This window comes from Plecotus auritus (assembly GCF_963455305.1).
Source record: "Plecotus auritus genome assembly, chromosome: 5".
In the NCBI taxonomy this organism is placed as follows: domain Eukaryota; kingdom Metazoa; phylum Chordata; class Mammalia; order Chiroptera; family Vespertilionidae; genus Plecotus; species Plecotus auritus.
In genome coordinates, this window is record NC_137776.1 from 131,136,844 (window position 1) to 131,164,458 (window position 27,615).

Consider the following 27,615-nt stretch of genomic DNA (forward strand, 5'->3'; position numbering starts at 1 on the left):
TTATTTCAAACATCCATATTTCTTTTTCTTCATTTATGCTTATAGGTTGCCACATGCTAGGGAGACAGTAGCATCACAACATTAATATGTTCCATTGAAATTTATGATTTTCAGACTCATTTTGGGCCCTCAATAATACTTGGTAAATTGTTTCTTCATTATATCTCCCTCTCTTGCCCATTCTCTATAAGGGATAGCTATTCTATGAGGCTCCAATGATTTTTTGACTTCAAACTTTGCTGACATCTGAAACAGCCATATTGACAAGCTCACTATCCTTATTATCTGCCTACCAAATGCCTCAAATTTAAAGACCCCAAACCTTTAACTGTGCTACTATTGTTTCTTCAGATACCCACTCCTTCATTTGTCCATAAGTTAAGCATCCTTTAAGGCCATGACAGGCTATATTTCTTGGTCATCACAGGTATAATGAATGAGTCATCACAGGTATAAATAATGGGCCCCTAATTTATACTTTGATTCAAAATACTACATTCATACAGTTACCACATCATTTAATAATTGGATGTCTCCCTGTCCAACTCCCTTGGTCACTCTGAATACCTGGAAAGCAGAAAGTGTGCCACGAACAGTTATATTTTAATTTAGCAGAGTGTCGGGTGTAGAACAGGAGATCAATACATGTTGGTGGAATTAGATTCCATCTCAGCACTTCCTGCCCCTTTTGTTTGTTTTCTAGCTCTCTTGATCACTCTTCTGTCTTAGGTAGTGGTAGGTTGCATTTCATAAAATATTTTCAGTCTCATACAACTAAAAGTCAGTTTTATCTTCATAAACTTTGTAGTGATGAAAGTTTTTGTCTTAACATTATTGTTTATTTAACCCTTTACATTAATTTTTGTAAAGTTTACTGAAAATTGGAATTTAATCTGCTGAAAATTCAGTAAGAACTACTAACAAGAAGAAAGAATAGATGTGATATATTTAACTATAATATAATTTTGTTCTCAGTTGAATTTGAAATCTTTTAAACATTGAATAAAATTGTTAGTTCTTTTTATTCTCTGGATTTAGGTTTAGGACATGTTATCAAAGGAGTGAATTTTGAGTAATAATTTCTTTTGATATTTTCTGATAGCAATAAGTGTAACAGCATAGCAAAGTTTTAGTAAAGGCATATTGACAGTCACACCTATCTAATACTGTTTATAATGTATATGCAAACATTATAAATGTATAAGTATGTGTGGGCATTTTAACACATTTAGTTCAGCTAATTTCTGCTAATAAGTACAAAGTGATGGGTTTGACCTGGGTGAAAGTGTTTTTGTTTGTGGGTATTAAAGATACTCTCTTTTCACTATTGGAACAAAACAGCAGCCCTCAAATGGACACAACAGCACATTTTATAGATAGAGATACTTGCTTTATTCAGAGTAAAGCTATGGAATAATAGACTCTTTGCTCAATTGATATCTATCTACCACTATATGATAACAGCAATTTTTGTGAATATAGGGGACTGGAAAATAATTTTGTCATGGCAAAATAATGACAGGAATCTCAGGTTCTTACAGTTTAGCAAACAGACTGGTTATCAACCATGGTGTAGTACAATTCACGCAAAAGCACACTGTATCCAGCACTTCCAAGGTCATCTTTATGGCCTCAACACATGGACCATATTTGCCATTTAAACTTGGCATATGCTCTTAGAGGTGCTGATTGTTCAAAATACCTGTTTGCCCAAGTCTACTAAGCTTAAAAATTGCATTTTAATGGCCCCTTCTCTGTAAACCCTGTTTAATATGGCAGACGCTTGAGAGCTACTTAGAAACATCATTAAATCTCATCACTAATTAATAATAACAGGACTGAAATTAGCACCTGTCTGAGCTGCTTTAAATTTTGGATTGCACTTAAACAGTTGAGAAAATCCACTGTTGCTCAACATTTACTGGGACCATTTGCATTCTGATTTTTGATGAGCTACCATGATTTATGCTCCCCTGTAGTCATCTGAAAAAGCATAGGACATGAAGACATTGTTCCTTATCTGAATTTGAAGTAATGTATGTAACATCTTACATTTTAAAAATCAGTTTTCAGTATAAGACATCAATTTGTCCTGCATATAAATGATTCTATCTTTGTCTCAAAAACTACTAGGATGAGAATGCTAGTGGAGTGAATAGGGGATTTTGAAGAAAAAGGAAGGTTAAAATTATTACATGAACCCAATATAAAAAAAGGAAGGCTCTGTAGGTTTTAATGATGCCTTAAAGTGTGAAAGCTTTTAAAGACATGAAACACTGGCTTCTCTAGCCTGCCCTTTGTGGGCCTTTGGCCTGTGCTGTTGATGTAGATGCTGGCAGTTGTTTTCTTTTTAAATATGTTTTTATTGGTTTTTAGAGAGAGAGGAAGGAAGGGGGAGAAGGGAGAAAGAGATAGACATATCAATGGAGAGAAACATTGATCAGCTGCCTCCTGCATGCCCCCTGCTGAAGATCAAACCTATAACCGGGCATGTGCCCTGACCAGGAATCAAACCAGTACCCTCTTGGTGCATGGACTGAGTCTCAACCATTGAGCCACACTGGCCTAGAAGATGCAGTTTTAAAGTGAAAACTGGGCAATTAAATTGGCAAAATGGTTCAGTGCTAACTGCAACACCATTAAATTGCATCACTAACTAATAATAATAGGGGTGGTGGATTAGAAAAAGTTTCTTAGCATTCCTCTTGCTGCCACATTGAAAAGATGTGAGAATAATTATTTTAAAATAATGTAATAGAAAAATGTCATGGAGCCTTCTCATTAGCATCTAAGGTAAATAATAACAGGATAAAACATTTTGTCTTTGTTTACCATTCAATTTTTTATACTTAAATCTGTAAGACATTATCATTCTCTTTAAGATTTCAAGCCATTGAATGGGAGGCTCTAATCATTCAAATTGTCATTGATTTAATACAGATTTATTTTTCTAATATTTCAAAGTATATCAAGAAACATTTGAAAATCATTTATAAGCTTAATGTTTTTTTACAAGATAACCAGAAGATGGCAGCATGGAACTATTTAGAAATTTGATAGCTTGTAACTTCTATTAAAGGAAAAAGTTTCTAGATTTTTGTAAATAATAATCTGATTTTTAATCATAAAATTTCCTCAATATAAGAAACATAATTAAAAGAAAAGATTGTTACTAAGATCTACATAATGGCTTGACCAAAGCAGAATTACAAAGGAACAAAAATAGGATCTTTACTGCAAATAATGTAGAAGAAAGATGAAAGAGATGGTAGAGGGAGAATGTCAAGGCTCTTAAAAATGTGCTTTCAGAACATTTTAAATAAGCTTGATAGATCCCATTATAGGAAAGAGAGACTCTTAAAATTCCAAATAAGATGAGCCCTGATATTGCAATCACCAATTAATTCCATCTAGGCCATTAGGAAAGAATTAAAGGTAATTATTATAATTACACAGGTTCAAAACAAAGTCCTCAAAGTTATCATCTTTAAAGTCCATTTCAGCTCTTAAAAAAAGATACCTAGAATTCTATGACCTTATGCATCTTTTACAGACCAAATATGTGCACAGTGTACAAAGAACTCCAGTACACCCTTTTTATTATTAAAGGTATAATCCCATTATAACACAATTAACTAAAGGCTTTTGTATAACAGAAAATAATATTTTAAATTGCAACATAGAATTCCCATATTTACAGTAATATGGAACATAATAAAAGGACAGTTCAAGAAAACATTTCCTGTATTCCCTGAAAAATGTATAATAAGATTTTACTGCAGTAGAAATGTTGATGAAAGGTCCCCAGTACATTGTACTCTACTATCAAAAATAAAACTCAGAATATACACCCAGTACATTTTCTTATTAATTTATAAATTTATGATATGTATTAAACCCTCACTCTTTTTCCCAAATACACCAGGACCTGTTCAAACTGAACTAATTACATGCTTGTCATGAGAGTAGTTTGGGTTTTTACAAGTATTAGTGTTGTAGTGTAAATCTGTTTATTCATTCAAAATGTGTTTATTGCCTATCATAATACCTGGTGCCATTCCAGGCAATGACAAGTACATTACAAGTTTTGGATAGATCCATTAAACAATCATAGCAGCAAAATATAAAATGTAATAACTGAATAGGAATGTTCAACATTTTGTTTGAATGCTCATATAGTCATCATAATCAACAACAAAAATAATTGTCCCTATGCATCATTTAAGTCCCTGTCATTTTTCTTAGTTTGGTATACTAAGTATAATAATTGAACTTATCATTATACTTATTGAACTATTAATGAATTCACAGGATGAAAAAATCTATAAACAAGGTTCTTCAAATAGTAAATGCAGAATAACCATCGAAACATTAGAGGTGAAGCCACTGAATAATCCACAAGAGAGACAATTTCTCTTCATTTCCTCCTGCAGTGGGCAGCAAAGCCTTAGTTAGGTTTTAAAGATTTCTGAGAGCAAATGAAATAATGAACAACAGAACAAAACAAATGCTGAAACAGCCAACAGGTGTTTCCTGGGCTCATAGGGAACAAACGTTTGGGGGCAGGAAAACAAATTTGATGATAGTGATGATTAAGATAAATATTTTATAAAATGCTTTACCTTTTCTTTCTCATTTTTTTAAAAAAGTGATCAATACAGTAAGCCATAAAAATAATCAGTTTTTACAGTTGAGCAACTTGAGACTCAGTTAAGTGAAACCTAAGGACAGAATGCTAATGAACAGTAGGGTCAGGATTCTGAACAGATAATCCTACCTCTGTCTTGGAGATACAGAGGAAAATTGGGAGCAGATCAGAGAGATCCAGGCCTAAGATATACTTTGATCCCTGGGAGTTGGGAAATTATTGGAATTCTTTTAGATATTCCACAGAAATAAATATCTATTCAGGTGCTTAAACTCTGTGTTTGAAGGCAAGAATAGAATTGAAGGTCATCCAGGGACTTTATACTATAAGAGAGATTACAGTAGTTCAGATGGTCTATTCACCTTGAATTTGATTCCCACTTGTCTTGATAAATTCCGATTTGAATGAAAAGATTATAATCCCATAGGTAAGATGTTGATCCCCCCCCCCCCCCACCACCACCCAATAGAGCATCTTGGCCTTGGGAACAAAGAAAATAATACAGGATGAAATATTTTGAAGCAAACCATTTATAATTTGGGTCTCTTCCCATTCTATGAACTTCACCTTGTATGACATCCAGTGCACTGAAAATATCATTGGGTGGCTATAAAAAATGGAAACTTATCTATAGACTTAGTCACTTTATCTTGAGTCTTACCTAGGTTTTGTGTCAGAGCTTTCTTCACCAGGGATAGGGGCTGCTGGTTCCTGATATGTTCTAATACATAATTTCTTTTTAGAATATAGAAAGCCATAAAAACATAAATACTAGTAACAATACAAAGTGGCCTATATTAAACGTTAAATGCATGCCAAGGCAAGGACTGTTATAGCAGCTAGCTAGCCAGCAAGAACATATTAAGTACCTATTATGTGATAGATACTCTCCTAGGTAATGGAATATAGTAATAAACTCAGCGAAGGAATTTGAATACATGTCTGAGAGCATTAGAGAGACATTGAAGCCTTTCCAGCTAAGCCATGACTACAGCAGAGGGTTCCTGTGGCTGTTCCCACTTACATGTAATTTTTTTCAGTTCAGATGAAGAATATGAAAGAGTTAAATGGTTGTTTAATCACCTTACTCTTTATTGTACATCAACCTCAGGTAGACAAAATGATGCTTCTTTAAAATGAGACCAAGTGTGGCCATATTTTAAAATGTTATAAATGTTTAAAAATATTATAAACTATATGGAGCCCATCTGGTCCATCTGGTGGTGATTTAGTCTTTTTATTATAATTATTTCTCCCACTTAATGTTTTCTTGTCTGTTGTATAAGATTCATATTATATTTTGTATCTATGGATTTAAAAGAAAATGTTAGTGCCCCTTAATGAAAAAATTATTTTTGATACCTTATTCTTTTTAAGGCATGACTTTTCAAAATGGAAAGTCTTGCCAGGTACTGTTCTCCTGTATGTTGAGTGGAAGAATAGAAGAAGAAAAAACATGCTTAAGAAGAATTATAACTTCATTTGTACTTTGTGTTATGAATTTCTACTAGTTATGAGAGAAAGTGACCTACATTGTTCAGATTTAAGTTTTTCTACCTTTTTGCCTATCCTTTGAAGCTTTGATCTTTCCCAGGTCTTTGCGTTGACCTTTTGTGATACAGTTATTTCATCATTTTTCTCTTATATACCTTAATAGGTGTCCCATTTCCCTTGCACCTGATATTTTTTTCAGTCTCCTTCCCCTAATCTTTTTATTTGTTAATCTGAATCTTACTTGACCCTCTCACTTCCTTACAGAATTTATATATTTAGGAGAGAGAAGTTAGATAAACTGTGACAAAAATAAAATTGACAGAGAAAACTCTGTTACTTAAATTTTGGACAACAAAGAACTTCACTCCTTTTTGCTTAGTTGAAATAATTTTTAAATCCTTATATTTATTTGTAAATGCTTATGCCATCATCTTTAGGCATTTACTAAAAATATAGGAAAGTCATACTATGCCTGGTTCCACTAGACGGCAGCCTAGACTGTTAGTCATCCTATCTAATAAAGAGGGAATATGCTAATTGACCATCACTCTGTCACAAAGATGGCTGCACCCACAGCTGAGGCCAAGTTCCCATAGGAGCCTTAACAAGCAATCAGCAGGGACCTGAGGCTGTACCCTCACCGGCCCCCGTGGGGCTTGACAGGGGACCTCAAGGTGCGCTTCCCGTTCTGGTGCTGGGCTAGGGGACCTCAGGCCGAGCCCCCCACCAGGTAGGGCTTGACAGGGTAATTCAGGCCGTGCCCCCCACCCAGGCACCAGGCTGGGGGACCTCAGACTGCACCCCTGCCTGACAGGGCTTGACAGGGGACCTCAGGCTGTGCCCCCAACCCAGCAGGGCTTGACGGGGGACCTCAAGGTGCACCCCCAGTGCTGGGTCAGGGGAACTCAGGCCTCACCCCCGCCCAGTGGGGCTTGATGGTGGACCTGAGGCTGCGCCCCCTGCCAGTGGGGCTTCACAGGGGACCTGAAGCTGGTCCCCCCTCCTGGTCCTGGGCCGGGGAACCTGAGGCCTGGCGGGGCTTGATGGGGACCTCAGGCCATGTCCCCCACCCAGTGGGGCTTGACAGGGGATCTCAGACCGTGTCCCCCACCTGGCGAGGCTTGACAGGGGACCTCAAGGCATGCCCCCTGCCCCGGTCTTGGGGACCTCAGGACATGCCCCCTGTCCTGGTGCTGGGCCAGGGCACCTGAGGATACGCCCCCTGTCCGGCAGGGCTTGACAAGGGTGGGACTGGCTGGGTCTGGATCTAGCCCAATGGGGGGGGGCAGCCGGGTCTGGGTCTCACGTGATTTTGAGGTGCATGTGGGTGGGCGGGGACTTGACTCTGGATCCCGTGGTGAGCCCCAGACTTTGACAGGAGGAAGGTTTTCATATACATTTTACTAATTTTCTTTCATCTCTGACACTTCTATTATAGAGAAAGGGCAAGTAGCAATATTAAATTATTTCCTCTAATCCCCTTTTAGTGTGCACGGATTTTGTGCACTGAGTCACTAGTTATATATCAAAGGCCCAACCCCAAATTCATAAGCAAATCTGGGCTTTTAACTGGCAGCTAAGAAATGGACATTTTAAGCTTGATGATGTGGGATTCCCTACCACCCAGTCATTTACTCCTGACAGTGTCATCATTACACAGCAATGTTTGTGCTTTGTTTGAAATAAAATTCTTAAATAATTTATGTTTTGTGGAATACAGAAAATAAATTTGTGATTAAAAGCACAAATTTAATAAAATCAATATTAAAATACTAATGTAGTACTGTTGCTCAAATGTATTTAAACATTTTTAAAAAAATATTCCTATTGTTAATCCCAGCAAGGAATTATTCACTGTGTTTCTGTGTCTCAGACATTCTATTGTACTTCTCACATTCTCTTTCAGAGATTTAAAGTTCATGTTACAAAATTTTAGTTACATGGTAATTTATTTAATTCCTTCTGTTTATATTACCTCATATCATTATTTACAAATCTAATGATGGCAAAACTTTTCAGGTTCTTGATATATTCTCAGTGATGCTCTTTCTTTAAGAATATAACCATCAAGTCCTTGCTGTGTAGCTCAGTTGCTTACCGTGTCTCCTGATAAGCCAAGGTTGCTGGTTTCATCCCTGGTCGGCACATATAAGAAGCAACCAATGAATGCATAAATAAGTGGAACAACAAATCAATGTTCTCTCTTTCTCTCCCCCTCTCTCAATAAATCTACTCAATAAATCTAAAAAAAGTAGCCATCAAATGCATGTAGTTGTATCAATCACCTTCAAAATCATTTTTACTGATATGATAATGGTTTAGAGTAGGTATGTAAGATTTAATTACATAAACCATTTTTCTAGATCTTGATAATATATGCAGGTAGGTACATTGTAATCATCGCATATCTTTTTCAGTACATGGTGTGTTGTGGCAATCAGTAAATACTTGTTTTGAATTTGATGAAATAATAAAATAGACAAGATAAAGTTTTGGGATAGGGACATGGAATAATAATAGAAACACAGGCTTAAACAATTAGATTTGTTCATATTATTGATTATGAACTCTGAGGAGATAACATTCTCATCAATTTGGAGGAAAAAACTTGGACAGTGAGTAATTATAAAATTCAGCAAAATGGTAGTATTGGAATAATTTGTTAGCTGCAAAGGAAGTTTTGACATCATTACCTATCTAAAGCTCCTTTATAATAGTTTTAAAAGTTTTTGAAACATTTTTAGATCTACAGATATGTTGCAAAAGTGGTACAAAGAGTTTACATATCCCATCATCTAACATCCCTTGTTGACACATGACATACTTATAATAAAATTTCTATGTACAATTAGCCCAGCCTGCATGGCTCTGTGGTTGAGCATCATCAGCCATGGTTTGATTCCCAGTCAGTGCACAAGCCTTGGTTGCAGGCTCAATCCCCAGTGTGGAGCTTGCAAGAGGCAGCTGATCAATGATTCTCTCTCATCACTGATGTTTCTCTATCTCTCTCCCTCTCCTTTCCTCTCTGAAATCAATAAAAATACATTTTAAAAAAATTATTTTTACAGTATACAATTAGCATTGGTACAATAATATTAAGTAATCCATGATTCTTATTGAAATGTTACCAGATTTTTCACAAATATATTTTTTCTGTTCTAGAATCCCAACTAGGTTCCCAGGCTGCATTTATGCTAGTAATGTATGTGGGCAATACATAATGACATTGACATTTTCTTCAGCTTTTAAGCTAACACGGCTCCATTAAAGAACCAATCTTTGTAACTGCTTTAAATGTGTCAGTATGGCTTCTATGTCATTGATCTGCTAATTAACAACTCAAAATAAGACGTGTCATGATGATAAAGTGTCTAACTTGAGAGGTCTCTTATTAAAGTTTACCATAGTTTTGGAAGGAAATTTGTAAAACAGGAAAAAAGCAAATAGCACAGTGACTTGTATTTCTAGAATATGAGGTCATATATATATATATATATATATATATATATATATATATATATATATATATATTAGAGGCCTGGTGCACGAAATTCATGCACTGGGGGGAGGGGGTTGCCCCTCAGCCCAGCCTGAGCCCTCTTGCAGTCTGGGAGCCTTTGGGGGATGTGGGAGTGGGCCTAAGAGGCAGTCAGATATCCGTGGGGCTGCCGTGGAGGTGGGAGAGGTTCCCACCACCGCCACTGTGTTTGCCAGCTGTGAGCCTGGCTTCTGGGGAAGTGCACTGACCACCAGGGGGCAGCTCCTGCATTGAGCGTCTGCCCCCTGATGGTCAGTGCGCATCATAGTGACCGGTCGTTCCTCCTTTTGGTCTATTTGCATATTAGCCTTTTATTATATAGGACAGTTAATATCATAGAGGAAGGGAGAGGGAGAAAAAGAAACATCAATAATGAAGAAGAATCATTAATGGTTGCTTCCTGCACAACCCCTACTGGGGATTGAGCCAGCGACACAGGCATGTGCCCTGAGCTAGAATCTAACCATGACCTGCTGGTTCATAGGTTCACGCTCACCCACTAAGCCAAGCCATCTAGGAGAGATTAGAATTTTAAAATGGATCTTTCCTTAAATATAAATTGTAGATTCTATGGTGGAAAGTTTACTAATACCAACTAATTCACAAAAAGCTTGCAAGCTTGAATGAAAATGATGCCACTAAATTTTCCCCCAATACACACTTTAAAATTTCCCACAGTATATTCTATAAATTCCAGATATTTCTCTGACATAGGAGTCCTTCAGAGTTGGCAAGAATATTTTCTAGATATGCTAGCTTCCTGCTTTGTACAGCTCTACCTAGAATATGATCCTTAAAACTAAATGATTATGTGTCGAAGAATAAGAAATGTTACTTTTAAACATATGAACAGCAAATATGACTTTGCACTCTTTTAAGCTCTCTGTGAATTTGTCTGATGACGTATTAATGCAAATTACATGTCTTATTTTGTGACTTCTGCAGTTCTTCAGAATTATCACAGCCTCACCAAGAATGTTTTCCCCCATTATTTAAAATTGCTAATGGATTTGCAGCTAACCTCTGGCTTCAGCCTTGCTCAGTTGCCTTCAGTAACACTTGTGTATGCATTAAGCTGATAAGTACTGTGGTTTATTTTACCCTTGAGCAAACCAAGTTTAAGAAAAAAAACCACACACACAAAACAAACAGACAAAATAATTACCTTAGCTTGAGATGAAGGTGGTGAAAAATCACTTGATTGCTTCCTAATTCTTGGCAAGATATAGTAAAACAAGGCTTTGGGAGGGTGGAGGGTGGAGGGTGAGGGGCAGAAGGTAGGGGAAACAACAAAGGGGATGAGATAGCTTTCTTGTGCTCTGTATTACCATTCCCTTAGATTCATCAAACTGCATTATCAGTTGATAAGATTATAATTAAAATGTACATCTTGGCTTAATTATGGATTTCTTCCCACATAAGTGGCTATTCCTTTATATTCCCAGTGTCATTGTTTCACATTACATTTTAATTTGTTAGTTCATCAGGCAGCACAGTATACCCTAGCATATAAAGGATTACTCGTCATGACTCAGTGGGCTAACAAAGCCCCTGTTGAAAGGCGAAGTCTAATGAAAAGAGAGATTCTACTCCTTCTAGGTCAAATTATTAGCTCAGATATTTCATGCAAGAGAGAAATTGAAAATGTATTTTCTCATTGCACTGTATAATATGCTTACTTAAAAAAAAACACCTTAAACTGATATATTAAATGCACGTCTTCTAAAATGCACAAGAAAATATTGAGAAAGGTAAACACACAATGTAATATAGAGATGACATTATAGAATTGCACTCTTGAAACCTATATAATTAATATTATTAGCCAATGTCACCCTGATAAATTTAACATAAAAAAAGAATATAATATATATACAAAATCTAGAACAACTGCACTTTTAGAAATAACCATTAAGAGTTATAATTGGCCAAAACCGGTTTGGCTCAGTGGATAGAGCGTCGGCCTGCGGACTGAAAGGTCCCGGGTTCGATTCCGGTCAAGGGCATGTACCTTGGTTGCGGGCACATCCCCAGTGGGAGGTGTGCAGGAGGCAGCTGATCGATGTTTCTCTCTCATCGATGTTTCTAGCTCTCTATCCCTCTCCCTACCTCTCTGTGAAATATCAATAAAATATATTAAAAAAAAAAGAGTTATAATTGCATGAAAGCTTTTAATATTATTTCATTCTTTTATTTTAAAAGAATGAATATCATTCCTGATAAACTGGTAAGAATTTAAATGAAAAGGTTAAATATAAATATAAAGGTGTAATAAGTTTCATAACAATTTGATTATTTACCTTCTTGTACTTAAATTTTATGGCTATATTTTGGGCTTTTCTACTAAGATATTTCAGACCAAATACAACACAAAATATTTATAATTTACTTACTAGAAGAATAGTATTAAACAAGGAAAGTTCCAAAGAAGCAGATATACCAACCACAAAATAAAATTTCTTTCATTTTAAGGATTTGCTGAGTATTCAACATACTTAGTATTCAATTTCACAATTCAAATTGAGAGTTACTTGTTAAACAGTGGAGTTTTTACTCACTCTGCAAACATGATAGAATAGTACAATTTAGGAGGGAAAACTCCTGAGTCAACCATTTTGTCCTTATTTTTATCTTCCCCATGAATAACTCAGAGGTGTGTAGGCTCATTACAGAGTTCTTCCCCAAACACTGCATGTACTGAATGGGGAGTTCAGCACTTAGGGGGCCAATTTTTATTCTGCCACTTCATCTGTATAAACCTGAGAAAGTTCCTTAACTTCTCTCAACCTAGATCATGTCATGTGTTAAAGGAGAGTTGCAAAAAAGATGTTTTTTTCCCACTTCTCTCAATTAATAAATGTGTAACATGTCATTTTTGAAATGTCTATTATGTTTTTCAATAATCTTTTTAAGATGCAAATACGTTTCTTCCATCATTGGGCCCATAGGGCTTAGACATTTTTTGAAATGTGAATCTCATCTGCTTTTTAAATTGTAACATCATAATGGCATATATATAACAGTACATCTTATATTATCCAGTATGTTTTTACTGAGAAACAACCATGTTCATTCCCATGTGAACACACACACACACACACACACACACACACATTATTTCTGAAGAAATATATCTAAGTTGAGATCTGGCAAAGATCAGAAGTTAGTCAATAGACCACAGAAGGAAGTAGTACCTTAGGAAAAGGGAGTGTGCAAAAATGTATTGGACAGAGGAATAGTCCTTTTGAGAAACACTAAACATTCATTAAGGAGAAACTTCAAAAGTTTTAACCTAGTTCTATCATGTGTTTAACACATTCTCGGTTTTGTAGCAAGTGGTTGGTACTTTAGGCATGTTATGTTAACTGATATGTTACATTCCCATATAACTACAGTCCATAGGACCTTACATAATGCTTCAATTAGGCAACTAATATTGGTCAATGTGACCTAATTAATCTACTTTTCTTCCTCCAACCTCACCATTGCCCTTTACTGAAGAATCATAGCTAGCCCTTATTCCTGCTCTTGGAATATCCTTTTTGTTTGGGCTTTTCTAACATTTTCCTTCTAATATTCAGTGGTATTTTAGACAGTAGCTCATCCACAAAACCTGTTTGGCTAATTGTGTTGAAAATGTGCTCATTCCCCCACCTTCTCCCCCGCAATGGTACTCTAATTCTCTTTTTTAGACAATTAAATGTATACATCTTACTTGTAAGAGTACATTTTATAAGGAACAGTAAGATCACTTTAAAATTAACATAAAATATTGACCTTTCTAAAATTATATACTTATCTTTAGGATATATAATTATTCTTTGAAAACTATAACTTTAGCTGTGTGTGTGCACACACATATGTATGTGCAGATTTGTATATGTGTTGAGGATATATTAGAAGAAATTGGTACCGGACATTTGTGGGATTTTTTTTTCTCGTCCCAACTAAGAATTCTAAACTTAAATTTTAAAAAAAAATCTATTTTGGTGCCTTTTAATAGAAGAAGATCTGAAACCTGCAGATAGGAGTGCATCTAGTTTTCCCACTTTCTGTTCCAGTGCTTGTATTATAATACAGGTTAACCAGGATAGCGTCTCTATTTCAAATGTGAACTTGTATATGGCAAAGTATGTATTTATACAACTACTCTTCAGTGGTGCCCAGACTATCATCACAGGGATGCTCAATTTAAAATGTATTTTTAGAGGATGGATAGAAACTTGATTCCCTGAATTTATGCCTTTCAACCCAGAGGATAGGAGAAGGTAGGTACTGACTATTTGGAAAATGTGTGAATAAAATTAGCTGGCTATTATCTAGTTAACAAATAAGCCCGCTGTCTGGTGTGCTATGAAGTGGAAGTGAGCAGTGGTTGGGAAGAGGATATAAATGGTGCTTTGCAAGGCTATATTGATCTTTCCTTTTGTTTCCAGCTTAAGATTTTGAAAAAAGTAATTTTAAAGATAAGAAAAAGTATAGTGAAAGTCACCATCTCTATTCTAACATGTTATGGCTGATTGGGCTATTAAGCTAGCATATTCAGTTTTCTGTTGTAAGGTAAAAAGGGAGGAGATTATGTTTTGGATATATCTTATTGCACCTGCAAAAATAGCAGCTAGTAATGAGTTATTCTATGAAAGATATGCATACTTATTCACCTATTCAACAAATGCTGTCTGAGTGCCTGTTATGTACCAGGCACTGTGCTAGATGTTAGATAAGAAACAAGAAGCAAAGTCCCTTCCGTTTAAGAACAAGCAAGTGTCTGGGAAGAGATATACCTTAAAAGCAACAACTGAAATGCAAGGTTATGATACAGGAATGTAAGACATAATAAGAGATACACATACTAGGGGCATATAACTAAGCCCTGGAAGAAGCTGAAAGTGGGGGGAGGGATTGTAGGAGCTGAGTTCTAAGGGACTTCGCCTGAGTAGGAACTTAGCCAGGAGGAGAAACAGGAAAAGAGAATTGAAGAAACAAGGAACCGAATGTGAAAAATATGAGGAACATGAAATAGAATATGAAAAACACAGAAATAAAAGAGAACACAGCATATTCAGGGAGCAGCTAGTCATTTGTTCTGGAGCAGATGGGTGATATGGGTCAATGGTGTGAGACAAGACTGCTAAGCAAGGCAGGAACTACCTGTTTTATAAATGCCTAAGCAAGTTTACATACTTTCCAAGGTGATGGGAAACTCTTTTAGGATGTAAGAGAACTGCATAAACAGAATCCACTGTTTGGATAATCTCATTATAGTGGAATGGAAGATTGATTAGATGGGGATAGGATTAAAGACAGGGAGATCAATTAGAAAATTCTAGCGTGTTGATGCTGTATGAACCTCCCATCTACCACTCTTCTTCTCAAAGAAACATTTAGGTATACAATAGATATTAATGATGAGTGAATCCTTAATTGCAATGCTAATTATTTCATTCTACAATAAAGAAAATGAGGTCAAAACAGGTTAAATGACTTGTACAATGCCAGAGAATTTCCTGCACAACTGGAATTTAGGACCCTGATCTTCTTTCTAAAAAAAAAACATGGATTAAAATTTACAAGGAACCAGCTCTTCAGCTTCAGAGAAATATTTTAACTAAAGTATTAATGATGATGTGTCTGCGTTAGCAGTACCATTAAACAAGTGACCTTCATGGACAAAACTCTCTGTGGTTAAAATTAAAAAGATAAAGGAAAATGAGATCTGATCATTACTGTAATTAGCTGATGATCCAGTAGGATGACAGATCCATATATGCCAGTTATTGACTGATGATAATGGAGCATTCAAATCTCCAAACTGGTGCTCAAGTCCAGCTCTCAGGAATAATGAGGGGCCTGCTTCCTCCATCCTGCCTCCTTGCAAAGTGCTAATGCTACATTCAGAATAATGACGTGCAAACCCAGTGTAATGGCAGCACTCCTCGTTAATTCCACTATTATTTTGTTTGCTGTTGCTCTAGGTTCTGAATTTTTGAAGGTCAGACACTTATGAAGTGCTTTCATAAATGTGTCAGGGAATGAGGATTACAATTAACCCTTGAGATTTGCTAGATTCACAATATATTCACAAAACTTGAATAAAAATGTTAAGAGTATGACACACTGTAGTGCTCAGTGTTTACATAGATGTTTTTAATAAACTCCTCAAGACTCCTATTAGGATCCTTAAATCACATTTACAGGTATAATCTGGGCCCTGGCCGGGTGGCTTAGTCAGTTGGAACGTAGTCCTATACACCAGAAGGTTGTGGGTTTGATCCCCAGTCAGGATCATGATGTCTACAGGAGGCAACCAATCAATGTTCCTCTCTCACATTGATGTCTCTCTCTCTCTCTCCCTCTCCCTTTTCCTTCCCCTTTCTCTAAAATCAATAAACACATATACTTGGGTGAGAATAAAGAAAAGTATAACTTTGCACCTAGGGTTGATATTGGCTCCTTCAAACCAATGATCAATGCCTGATAAATCAGCCATATAGAGAGAGACCACTTTACAGATACCTTTGAACTGAATAATATTCACAATGAGATTATTCAGGTAATCATCATCTCCAGTGTAGCTAAGTGATTTTTCCAAGAACACAGGTTAATAAATGGGAGAACTAGCGCCTGAATCCTATTACCTGACCCCACATCATCATTGTATTCACTGTGCCATAAGGAATTTGAGCCTTCAATACATTATTGTTTGAGTAGTGAAATGATAATTAAAAGGGTGCCAGTTTCCTAAAATGCATATATGTATTGATATTCTCCCTGCCCTAGTGACTAAATTTAGAAAAATTGAATTTGGATAAACCTTTGAGGAGGTGAATGGAAATCAGTCTTCAAGTGTTTCAGTGATCATGGAGAACCAGGTAGCACATGATGAGTCACATTTGCTAGCTGGGGGGTGCACTGTAGCCTGCAGCCCCTGACTCCTGATGTCCACAGTGCTGCCAACACAAGTCATTCAGAGCAGTGTGGCTCAGAAAGAGGCCTTAATGCGTATGCAGACCAGTTGTGCACTTATCTTAGGGGCTCCAGCCCATTTCTTATGTTTGCGGAATAGGTAGAAGAGAAGGTTAACACATTGCTTCTCTGGAATAAAACATTGCTCTTGCCTGTAAAGGAAATACATGGTCATGGAAGAAAATAATTAGAAAATATATAGAAGAAAATCAGTACTCAGAGATAACCACCAAGATCATTTCCATATGTTTTCTTTCCTGATTCTCTCTGTATTTACTATACACCAAAAGGGCTTTACAAATGTCTGTTCAGAATTTATAGAAAGAATTGGGCAGTAAAATGTTCCAAGTATCCTGGTGAGAATTGTGCATCAGCAGGAGGAATTGACATCCATGACCATGTGCCATTTACAGTGCTTTCTTCATTTCTGAAAGTTGCTAAACTTCCATTTGGTAATCATAGTACAACAAGATTTTAGACTGTTCCATTACAATAAAACAGTACATGTACCTTATAACAAGGGATAGAGTAAAATATGAAATAGTTTTTACATCCTATTTCGTAAGATATTTTGTGATACCTCTCTTAGGAAATAAAGGAAGACTACCCATTGATCCTCCAAAGGAGAAAGGAAAGTTGTAATTGGATATCAGCACTGTCAATTATTTGTAATGTAAAAGAATGAAGCAGTTACCAGGTTGTATTCACAGATTGTAAATGTGGAAATTTTCTTTCTCCCTGCCTCTCCAAGATGGTGAAGGACTATGCCAAAAACACCTTATGACTCATGCCTGTTTCTTGGAATTTTGAGTGTTTTACTGACTTATAAAAAGAGATTATTTATTTTAGGGGGACAGAGAGGGAAGGGAGCTTGGGGAAGTAAATGGAATTCCTGATTATGGGGGTTGAATTTTATATAGTTGAATCCTATTATATCCTTATCTTTTCACGTAAAATTTTGAAATTCTCTTAATAGTCCCATGCAACTAAATTGTCTTTGAAAACATGGTTACAAATAAAAGCACAATATTTCCTTACCTGTGGGAGAAACCTAGTTTCTCTCATCTATTATTAAGATACTAAAGGCCCACCCTGACCAGTTTGGCTCAGTGGATAGAGTTTTGGCCTGCAGACTGAAGGATCCCGGGTTCGATTCCAGTCAAGGGCATGTACCTTGGTTGCGGACACATCCCCAGTAGGGGGTGTGCAGGAGGCAGCTGATCGATGTTTCTCTCTCATCGACGTTTCTAGCTCTCTATCACTCTCCCTTCCTCTCTGTAAAAAAATCAATAATAATAAAAGATACTAGAGGCCCAATGCACAAATTTGTGCATGGGCGGGGTCCCTCCGCCTGGCCAGTGATCAGGGTTGATTGGGGCAGTGGGAGGTTGGCTGGCCGGGGGGCGGGGGGGGGGGGGCCCATGGGAGGTTGGCTGTGGGAACACACTGACCACCAGGGGTACCTCCTGCATTGAGCATCTGCCCCCTGGTGGTCAGTGCGCATCATAGTGACCAGTTGACCAATAGTTAGGTCATTAAGTTGTTTAGGTATATATATATATATATATATATATATATATATATTTAGACTGTTTCCTTTGGGGGGAGAGAGGCTAGTACAAATAGTAGTGAAATACATTATCAGAGTACATAAATGTTTAACAGCATCTGTTGATATATCCCTTCAAGAGATTCCCAGAAGTGCAATAACTGGGTGAAAGGGAGCAAATATTTTTAAGAGTTTGATACATGGTGACAAGTTGTTTTCCACTTTATACTACCACCAATAATGAGTGCAGATAGCAATTTCATCACTCCTGCTCATGACTGTCAACACAAAACATAATAACACAAGGCTTGCTTTATTTAAAAAAGCTATGATTTTCTTTCTGACAAACACCCTCAGATACAGATATAGGCCAGCTGTTCTTGGGAATGGAAGTCTTTGTGATAGTCTGTGTCTTCAGGTCAGGACAGGATTTCTTTGAGTGTTAAATCTGTAGAAGCAGGAAAAGGATTTATGTCTACTGATGGACAACCCCTCAAAACCTGGGAACATCAAGAGCATTAGGTATGCAGGAAGCCCATGAAAGAAATTAGTATTAAATGAAACATAGGAGAACACTGAAGATAAAATTTACCTCTTAACATGGTTGCATAGAGCTCTACTTGAACTTTGGAAATTACCGATTATATTAGTGTTTTTATCTGGCATAACAGAGTACCACGGACTGGAGGCTTAAACAATGGGAAAATTTTTTTTCCCCTCACAATTCTGACCAAGATGAAGGTGTTTGCAGGGTTATTTTCTTCGGGGGCCTCTCTCTGTGGCTTGTAGATCACCATCTTCTCTGAGTCCTCCATTCACAATGAATTAGGATTCATCCTAATGATCTAATTTTAGCCTAATTACCTTTCATATTTTTTAGCAGCAGGAATATTTAATTTTTTTCTCTGTTTTACATCTTGAAAAATCAGTAGACTTACACTGTTTCTGGTCATTTAAACCAACTCAAATGTAATTTTCTTTATAAATTAGAATTCAGTTGGCAAAGTTAAGAAGGCTCTTGTTTAAAGTTTAGTGAACTTATGAATTAGAAGACTCTCTCCAAATATAGTAACATTATGAGGTACCTACGGGCTAGAATTTCAACATATGAATTTTGAGGATGACAGAATTCATCCCATAACACCGATCTATTAAAATTTCTGATTTCTCCTCAAAATATTATGTGCAGTACACTATTCATGATGCCTCTCTATTTATTCAGTAATTATTATGGCATAATCACTATTTTTTAATGAGAGAAAAATATATTACATACTTTGATTATTCTGAATTTGTTTTGATTCTTTATGTTCACAAGCACATCTGGATATTTAATAGGCAGACACAAAAATTAAATTTAGTAATAACTGCATTTACTCTCTTAAGTTCAGTTTGCATACTATAAATAACATCCTTCATTCAAATACAATATATCTATTGAAGTAGCTCCTTAAATTGGGTCAGACATCAGTAGGGAAATGAAAATGGAGTGACAATTTCCTCCAAGATAGGTTGAAAAGTAAGTTGCTTTAGGACTTAACATTTCAATAAGGTTATATGGAGTCACTCTGCCACTATCCTTGTGATCTCCTGACAGATTTGACAGGGAAAAATGATGTACCCTGGAGAACGGCTTCCATGGTGAACTCTGTGGCTTATGCTTACAAATGTGACATATGTGATACGGTTAGTTGCATTTCAGTCAGGAAGTGGATATATCCAATTTTGGCCATTAGAGACATAAAGCTATTATATGCTTTACAACATGAATAAGATATCCTATCTAATAAAAGAGTAATATGCAAATTGGCTGTACCTCTGCTACATCCACAAGCCACGCCCATCAGCCAATCAGGAGAGAATATGCAAATAAACCCAACCAAGATGGCTGTGGCCACAGAGAGCAGGAGGGAGGCTTGGGTTTCCCTGGCAATGGAGGAAGCCAAGCTTTCTGCGTGCCCTTGATGGCCCAGGCCTCCACTCCAGGCTACAAAGTTTCAATTATAGAAGATAAATAAATCCCAACAAAAATGGTGGCAGCCACGGAGCTGGAGAGAGCAGGAGTCTAGGGTTGCTCATGGCAATGGAGGAAGCCAAGCTTTCCGCACACCCTGGCTGGCCCAGGCCTCCGCTTAAGGTTACAAAGTTTCAATTATAGAAGATACATAAATCCCAACAGAAATAGCTGCCGCCACAGAGCGAGCAAAAGGCTTGGCTCTGCTCCAGGCTACAAAGTTTCAATTGTAGAAGATAAATAAACCCCAGATACCAGGGCCTTCACTTGGGTCGCCGGGGGGCATGGCCGGCCTGCAAACCACCACAGGCCCCTCGCCCAGGCCTCCCCATGCCCCAAGGGAACCCCCACCCTGATCCGGGACACCCTTCAGGGCAAACCATCTGGCCCCCACCTGTGCACCACACCTCCATCCTATCTAATAAAAGAGTAATATACAGGTTGACCATCACTCCAACACACAAGATGGCTGCCCCCATGTGGACACAAGATGGCCAGCAGGGGAGGGCAGTTGGGAGGGACCAGGCCTGCAAGGGAGGGCAGTTGTGCGTGATCAGGCCAGCAGGGGAGGGCAGTTGGGAGGGAACAGGCCTGCAAAGGAGGGCAGTTGTGGGTGATCAGGCCAGCAGGGGATGGCAGTTGGAAGGGACCAGGCCTGCAAGGGAGGGCAGTTGGGGGCAATCAAGCCTGCAGGGGAGGGCAGTTAGGGGTGACCAGGCCTGCAGGGGAGGGCAGTTAGGGGCAAACAGGCTGGCAGGGGAGCAGTTAGGCATCAATCAGGCTGGCAGGGGAGTGGTTAGGGGGTGATCAGGCTGGCAGGCAGAAGCGGTTAGGGGCAATCAGGAAGGCAGGCAGGCGAGCAGTTGGGAGCCAGCAGTCCTGGATTGTGAGAGGGATGTCCGACTGCCCGTTTAGGCCCGGTCCCGGTGGGATCGGGCCTAAACGGGCAGTCGGACATCCCTTGAGGGGTCCCAGATTGGAGAGGGTGCAGGCTGGGCTGAGGGACAACAACCCCCCCACCCCCGTGCACGAATTTCGTGCACCGGGCCTCTCGTAGATAATAAAATTTTAATGCAGCTTCTAAATACATTCACTTACTCATGCATAAATTAGCAACTTTTACTTGGCATCTTTAAAGAAATAGAAATAAGGCATGATATTAAATTATTGACTTTGATATATCTCGAGATTGTATATATATATACTGTATAGTCTCTTCATGGTGACTAATAGTTATTAATGTGGGAGAAAAAAAACTAAAATCTTGACCAACTCTAAAGCATTCATATTGGGCATAGGGGCATATGTCATTGTGATATTCATTTAATTTATTTTAAATAGAGTAGTGATTAGATGAATGAAATGATTGTTGACTTTGTTCTAGTTCTGTAATAACATCTCTTGTTGTGCTCAAAACACAGGAGGGATATGTAAGTCCTGTGGCATTGCATTGCTTTTTGACCATTTCCAAGTTTACTCTAAACTGAATCACAGCAATCTATACTAATAAAAGGGTAATATGCTAATTAGACTGGGATGACCGGACATCTTCCGGTCATCCTGCCTTCCTTTTGAACAAAGCTATAGTGGCAGGGGCTGAGGCAGAGGTGGTTAGGGGTGATTAGGCCAGCAGGGGAGGGCAGTTAGGGGTGATCAGGCAGGCAGGCAGAGGGGTTGGGGTGATCAGGCAGGCAGGCAGGTGAGCGGTTAGGAGCCAGCGGTCCCAGATTGCGAGAGGGATCAGGCCTAAACTGGCAGTCGAACCTCCCCTGAGGGGTCTCAGATTGGAGAGGGTGCAGGCCAGGCTGAGGGACCCCCCTCCTGCCCCCAGTACACTAATTTTGTGCACCGGACCTCTAGTAATAACATAAACAACACACTGTGATTCTTTCCCTCCTTCTGCTGCCAATACGTTGATTTAGTTGTAGAAATCCAACTGTAATGAATGAATTGTTTTAAGGAATCAATTTCCCCCTCCCCCAGATTTCTGGCATTTGTAGAAAAAGTTCTTGAGGACAATCAACAAATTGAAACATGGCATGTTTTTTAGGTTGAAAATCCCACTTAATATCAAGGAAACATTCATACTTTACAGACTAAATATTCTGAGCAACATGATCGTAATGAGATATTCCCAAAGGAGAAAAATGAGAATAATGCAGTTATGCTTTATGTTAAGCAGTAACATTTCATTTATTAAAAAAAAAATTGTAATTGAATTTGTATATAGAACTGGAGAGTATTATGCTAAGCCAGTCAGAGAAAGATAAATTGCATATGATTTACTTATATGTGGAATTTTATGAATAAAATAAACAAAATAGAAACAAACTCATAGATACAGAGAACAGACTGACATCTGTCAGAGGGGAAACTTATAGGGTGTCTGGGTGAAAAAAAGGTGAAGGATTAAGAAGAAAAAAAAAATGCTTCATAGACAACAATATGGTGATTACCAGAGGGAAAGGGAGATGGGGAGGTAGAAGAGGTTAATGGCGGTGGGGGGGGGGGCGGAGGGTAAGTGTGGTGGTGATGGAAGGAGACTTGACCTGGGGTGGAGAATATACTATTTCCAAGGATTAATTTTAGTTCAATCAGTGCACTATTATATTTTTATGTATTTAATAGAAATGTATGTTAGTTTTGCTTAAAGTAATTCAGTTGTTACTTTGGTGTAAATTAAAAATATCAAGTTTTTATAATGATAAGGCAAATAATCTATCACTTCATATAACTACTTCAAACAAGATAATGCCTGGCTTTGAAGTTATTGCTGTTTACAAGAGTAAAACTAACAAAAAGATAATTTACTGAAATACTTTCTGACATTGGAGAACATTTAAGAAAAGGAGTAGGACCTGGCTGGTGTGCTCAGTGGTTGAGCATCAGTTCATGAACCAAGAGGTGACTGGTTTGATTCCTGGTCAGAGCACATGCCAGGGTTGTGGGCCCAGTCCCCAGTAGGGAGAGTGCAGGAGGCAGCCAACTGATGGTATTTCTCTCTCATCAATGTTTTTATCTCTCTAACCCTCTCTCTTCCTATCCCTCTCTCTGAAATCAATAAAAAAATTTAAAAAAGTGGAATTACAGTTACCTATAGGGTTTAGATGGTGTCGTATAAAAAGCTTGGTAATTAGTATCTGGTCACCCTGGGTTTAATACATAGCCACACTAAATATTAGATGGACAAGGTCTAAGCAGGTTACTAGCAAGTGAAATATTATCTGTCAGGACCCTTGACCAAGGTTAGTTCTCTTTTTCCTGGAAGATTCCTTCTATGTAAAGTAAATGATGTGATCTCATAATTTGGGAGGGTTTGTGAAGAGCTAAGGTAGGAGGACCCCACCCCCTGTGCTAAATCAGATAGGGTTTCTCAGTATCACAATTGATACTGATATTTTGGGCTGGATAATTCTTTCTTAGGTGGGGGGGGGGGGGCTGCTGTCATGTGAACTGTAGCATGTTTAGCAGCAACCTTGGCCTCTATCTCCTAGGTGCCAGTTGCAACTCACTCCATTTCTGTCAACCAAATATGTCTACAGAAATTGCTAAGTATCCCCATCAGTGTGTGTGTGGTGATGGAGGGACTCTTAAGGGGTAGGGTTAGTTACTGCTGGCAGAAGATCCTTGAGTTAAAAATATGAAACAATGTGGACAGATCACCACCATAATCCTCTTTAATATAACCCCAAGATCTATAAAATAGCTTCTGACCAGAAAAAAATTTACCAAGAATATCGCCCACTTTTCAGACTTGAAATTTAGAACTTTCCTTATTGAGGCTATAGGTGTTTCATCGTTTCCTTTCTTTCTTTTCCTTTGTTATTAGTGTTTATTATTTATATAATAATAATACTCATTTTCTCACGTCATTTTTCTTTTAATTCTAGCCTATGCTTAGTTCAATTAAACCAATCTTTAAAAATAGTATATCTCCTCCTCCCTTTATTTCTACAACTTTTCTCATTATAAGGGTATATGGTCCTAAGAGAAAAAAATGAGAGCAAGCAAACTTAATCCTCTGTTTGAAGCCCTGACTATTCATAATGGCTAATGCAATGGAGAGTTTAGAAGCTGGAGATTGATTTCTCTTTTAAGTCCAACTCAGATGTGGTTGATACCATGTCTCTCAGTGATAAATTATAGCCTGGCAGTGGAACAGACTATCTAGATCTTTGTATTTTCTCTTCGTCCCGTACTCTACTCACATGGGTCTTAGACAACTGGATTCCTGCTCAGCCTGTGGAAAACTTTTGGTGCTTGCCTTCATTAAGTGAGATGGTTGTTGCTCTAGTCTTGCCAGATCACAAGTAGAACATAGAAAATAGAATTATAACTATTAAATAACATTGAAAATGCCTCATTCTAACTAAAGTAAATATGAAACTCCTGTCCCTTTTATATTAATTTTTCTGATGACTCTTTTATAAATAAAGTTTGACACCCATGCATGTGTTTCTCAATTACTTTGCACATAATTGTAATTGTGTGAATATAAAAAGAAGAAATATAAACTAATGTTTTCACACTGGGAAATGAATAGTGGAGTAGAACTATCAATTAACGTATTTGTTTAAATACCCAAATTACTGAATATTATTTTTGAAGAATTATTTTTAATTTTCAAATATAGTTTTTAATAGCTTACATTTATTGGCTGCTTACTATGTTTCAGAAAGGGTTCTAATTAATTTATTTATATTAAAGCATTTAATCTTTACAATATTTTCATTATAAGCAAAAAAACACCTGAGATTCAGAGAGGTTTTTTTAACTTAAATTCTTTATTGTTTAAAGTATTACGTAAGTCTCCTTTTTCCCCCATTGACCTCTCCCCAGCCGCTCCCACCCCCCAACACATGCCCTTACTCCCCTACTGTCTGTGTCCATGGGTTATGCTCACATGCATGCATACAAGTCCTTTGGTGGATCTCCTTCCCCCTTTCTGGCATCCATGTTAGCTAGTAACCCAGGGCTAACATTTAAATCCAGGAAGTCTGAAATTTCTAGTTTGGGCCATAACATAAATAATTTGGCTTACATTTATAAATGTGTGTAGTGTAGTGCAGACTCCTTAAGTCAGTGTGTGTGCTTCCACACATGCGTCTGCTCTGCTTTAGTACAGGCAGTCCTCGGGTTACGTGGGACTGGACGTACGTTGTTTCATGGTTATGTCCATCTCCCATTTATTTATAAAAAAAGTTCCGTCATTTCCACGTAGGTACGTATGTGCTTTATGTTTTTTATTATTTATTTACCACAAGTCAAGGTCAGGAATTGTTATCTTTCTTTTAAATGTTTGTTACTGTGTCACTTCATTACTGCTGTGTCTGTGCTCCATGTGAGTGACGTAGTGCTTATGGAGGTGGGTTCTGAGGTCCGACTTACGGCGAAAATCCCGTTATGTCGCTCAGATCTCCGACATACCCGAGGACCTACTGTATTGGCTGAGTGGGATTCTGGGCCACTCAGCGGCTCGGTTTCCCCCCTCGCCTAGGAATTCTCAAGGCGCGTGGGCACAACAATGAGAATCCCTGAACTCGTAGTCTGAGTCCAGTTTACTTGGTTATCCATTCAGGTGATGTCTACAGCTGAAGTTCTTTGAGCTTGCGAGCCTTAAATATAGAAGAAACATTAATTTTTATTTGTACTTTGTGGGTACTCTTTATCATTCATGGTAAAACTTCTATTTCAAACTATGGATAGAGATCAGAAAAGAAGTTTATTTCTTTTCTTTTTTTCCTGACATCTGGAAATTTCAGTCAGAAAGGATGCCAAAAAATATGAACAAAGTGAGTGGTTCTTTCATTCTACATTATTGAAGTTTTTGTAATTTGTATTATCAAATTCGCACTGAGAGTTCTTAGATTTAGAGCTGAGCTTTTATGTAGGTGAACATATTTGGAAATGTGGCACTGTATCTAATAGAATGCTAAACCAGAAAGAAATGACAGAAATACTGGGATTTAGTGATTCTTTATACTTTCATTGATTTTTAAGGTACTGAAGTTCATTTGAACATGTTTAAATCTATTATCTGCACATACATTCTAGTTTCACTGCCTGAAAATTTGAAATACTATTATTACTGTGTTAACTTTAATTTGTACTCCACTGCCATGTTTTTGATGAACAAATATCATAAGGCTTTTATTACCATAAAATCTATTTAACCCACTTCTTCATCTTCCTGTTTTGAATCCTAATAATTCATGTAGCATTTTTGAAAAGTGATTTCTGAGTTTTTGACTAAAATTGACCTTTGTGTATCAGGAACTGAATATGTTTCTAAATTTCTTTCTGGGGAAACAAAGTTTATTTCAGGACATAAAGGAATAGAGCTCATTTGGAGATTCAGGTTGAGAAGTATATCATAATATTTTCTCCTGTCCTCTATTCCATTTAAAAAAAAATGATTTCTACAGAGGGAAGAAGGGAGAGGGATAGAGAAATAGAAATATTGATGAGAGAGAAACATCATCGATTGGCTGCTTCCTGCATGTCCCCTTCTGGGGATGGAGCCCACAACTTAGGTATGTGCCCTGACCAGAAATCGAACTGCCATCTCTTGGTTACTGGGTTGACACTCAATCATTGAGTCACACTAGCTATGACAGTCCTTTTTTTCTTAATGAACTTTACCCAATAAGATAAAAGATAGAACATCTGTTTTAAGTTAATGGGCAGATACACATGAGCAATGGTTGAACTTTAAACCATACTTTAGTTTTAGTTTTATGTATTGGTATTTCTCAATCTATTTACTATACTCAGTATATTAATAAGAATGTATATTTATTTCTTACATTAGGTTCCTGTCCTGAGACCACAGCAGGATGTGCCTTGGACAAAGGTATGCACATTTTAAATATATTTGAAAGTTTCTCCATGAGGAAAGTGTAAAAATGTATGATAATAATTTCATTACTGTCACATATGGTGTTATAATACATATTCACATAAATTATATACATGCTTACATCTGAAAAACATATGATACTAGTGAGAAAACATCAGAATCAAAAATCTGATTATCAAATGCATATCCTTGCCTGGGCACAGAAAGCCTTAATTCATACAACCTATTTTAATACAACCTATTCTCAAATGGTTGATGCATTATTGAAATAGGATATATGTGGATTAAATTGTCTGTCAAGAACTACTTAGGAGTGTCTATGGTCTGGGTACCCAAACAGTGAGATTACTTTAAAGTTCTAAATCAACTTGAACAAAGGAAACAAACAGGAAAATAAGCAAACACAGCTGAGTAAGAAGTATATAAATTCACTACATGAAAGATAAGTGGATGGCACAAGGCCAATAAAGAGAGTCCTATAATGTCAAAATGGAATTCTATTGTTAAAAAAAAAGTGTCAACATAGATCATTATAAAGATCATGACT

The 27,615-nt window shown here is 37.4% G+C and overlaps 1 protein-coding gene across 28 annotated transcripts in view; it reads left to right on the forward strand.

Annotated features, from left to right (window-relative positions):
* Window positions 1-27,615, forward strand: part of PTPRD (protein tyrosine phosphatase receptor type D) — a 2,215,209-nt gene that overhangs the window by 755,470 nt on the left and 1,432,124 nt on the right. For all 28 annotated transcript variants that reach the window (XM_080668837.1, XM_080668841.1, XM_080668865.1 and 25 more), the window contains one exon: window positions 27,021-27,062. The gene's annotated coding sequence lies outside the window, so the exon portion shown is untranslated. The remainder of the gene's footprint in view (window positions 1-27,020; window positions 27,063-27,615) is intronic.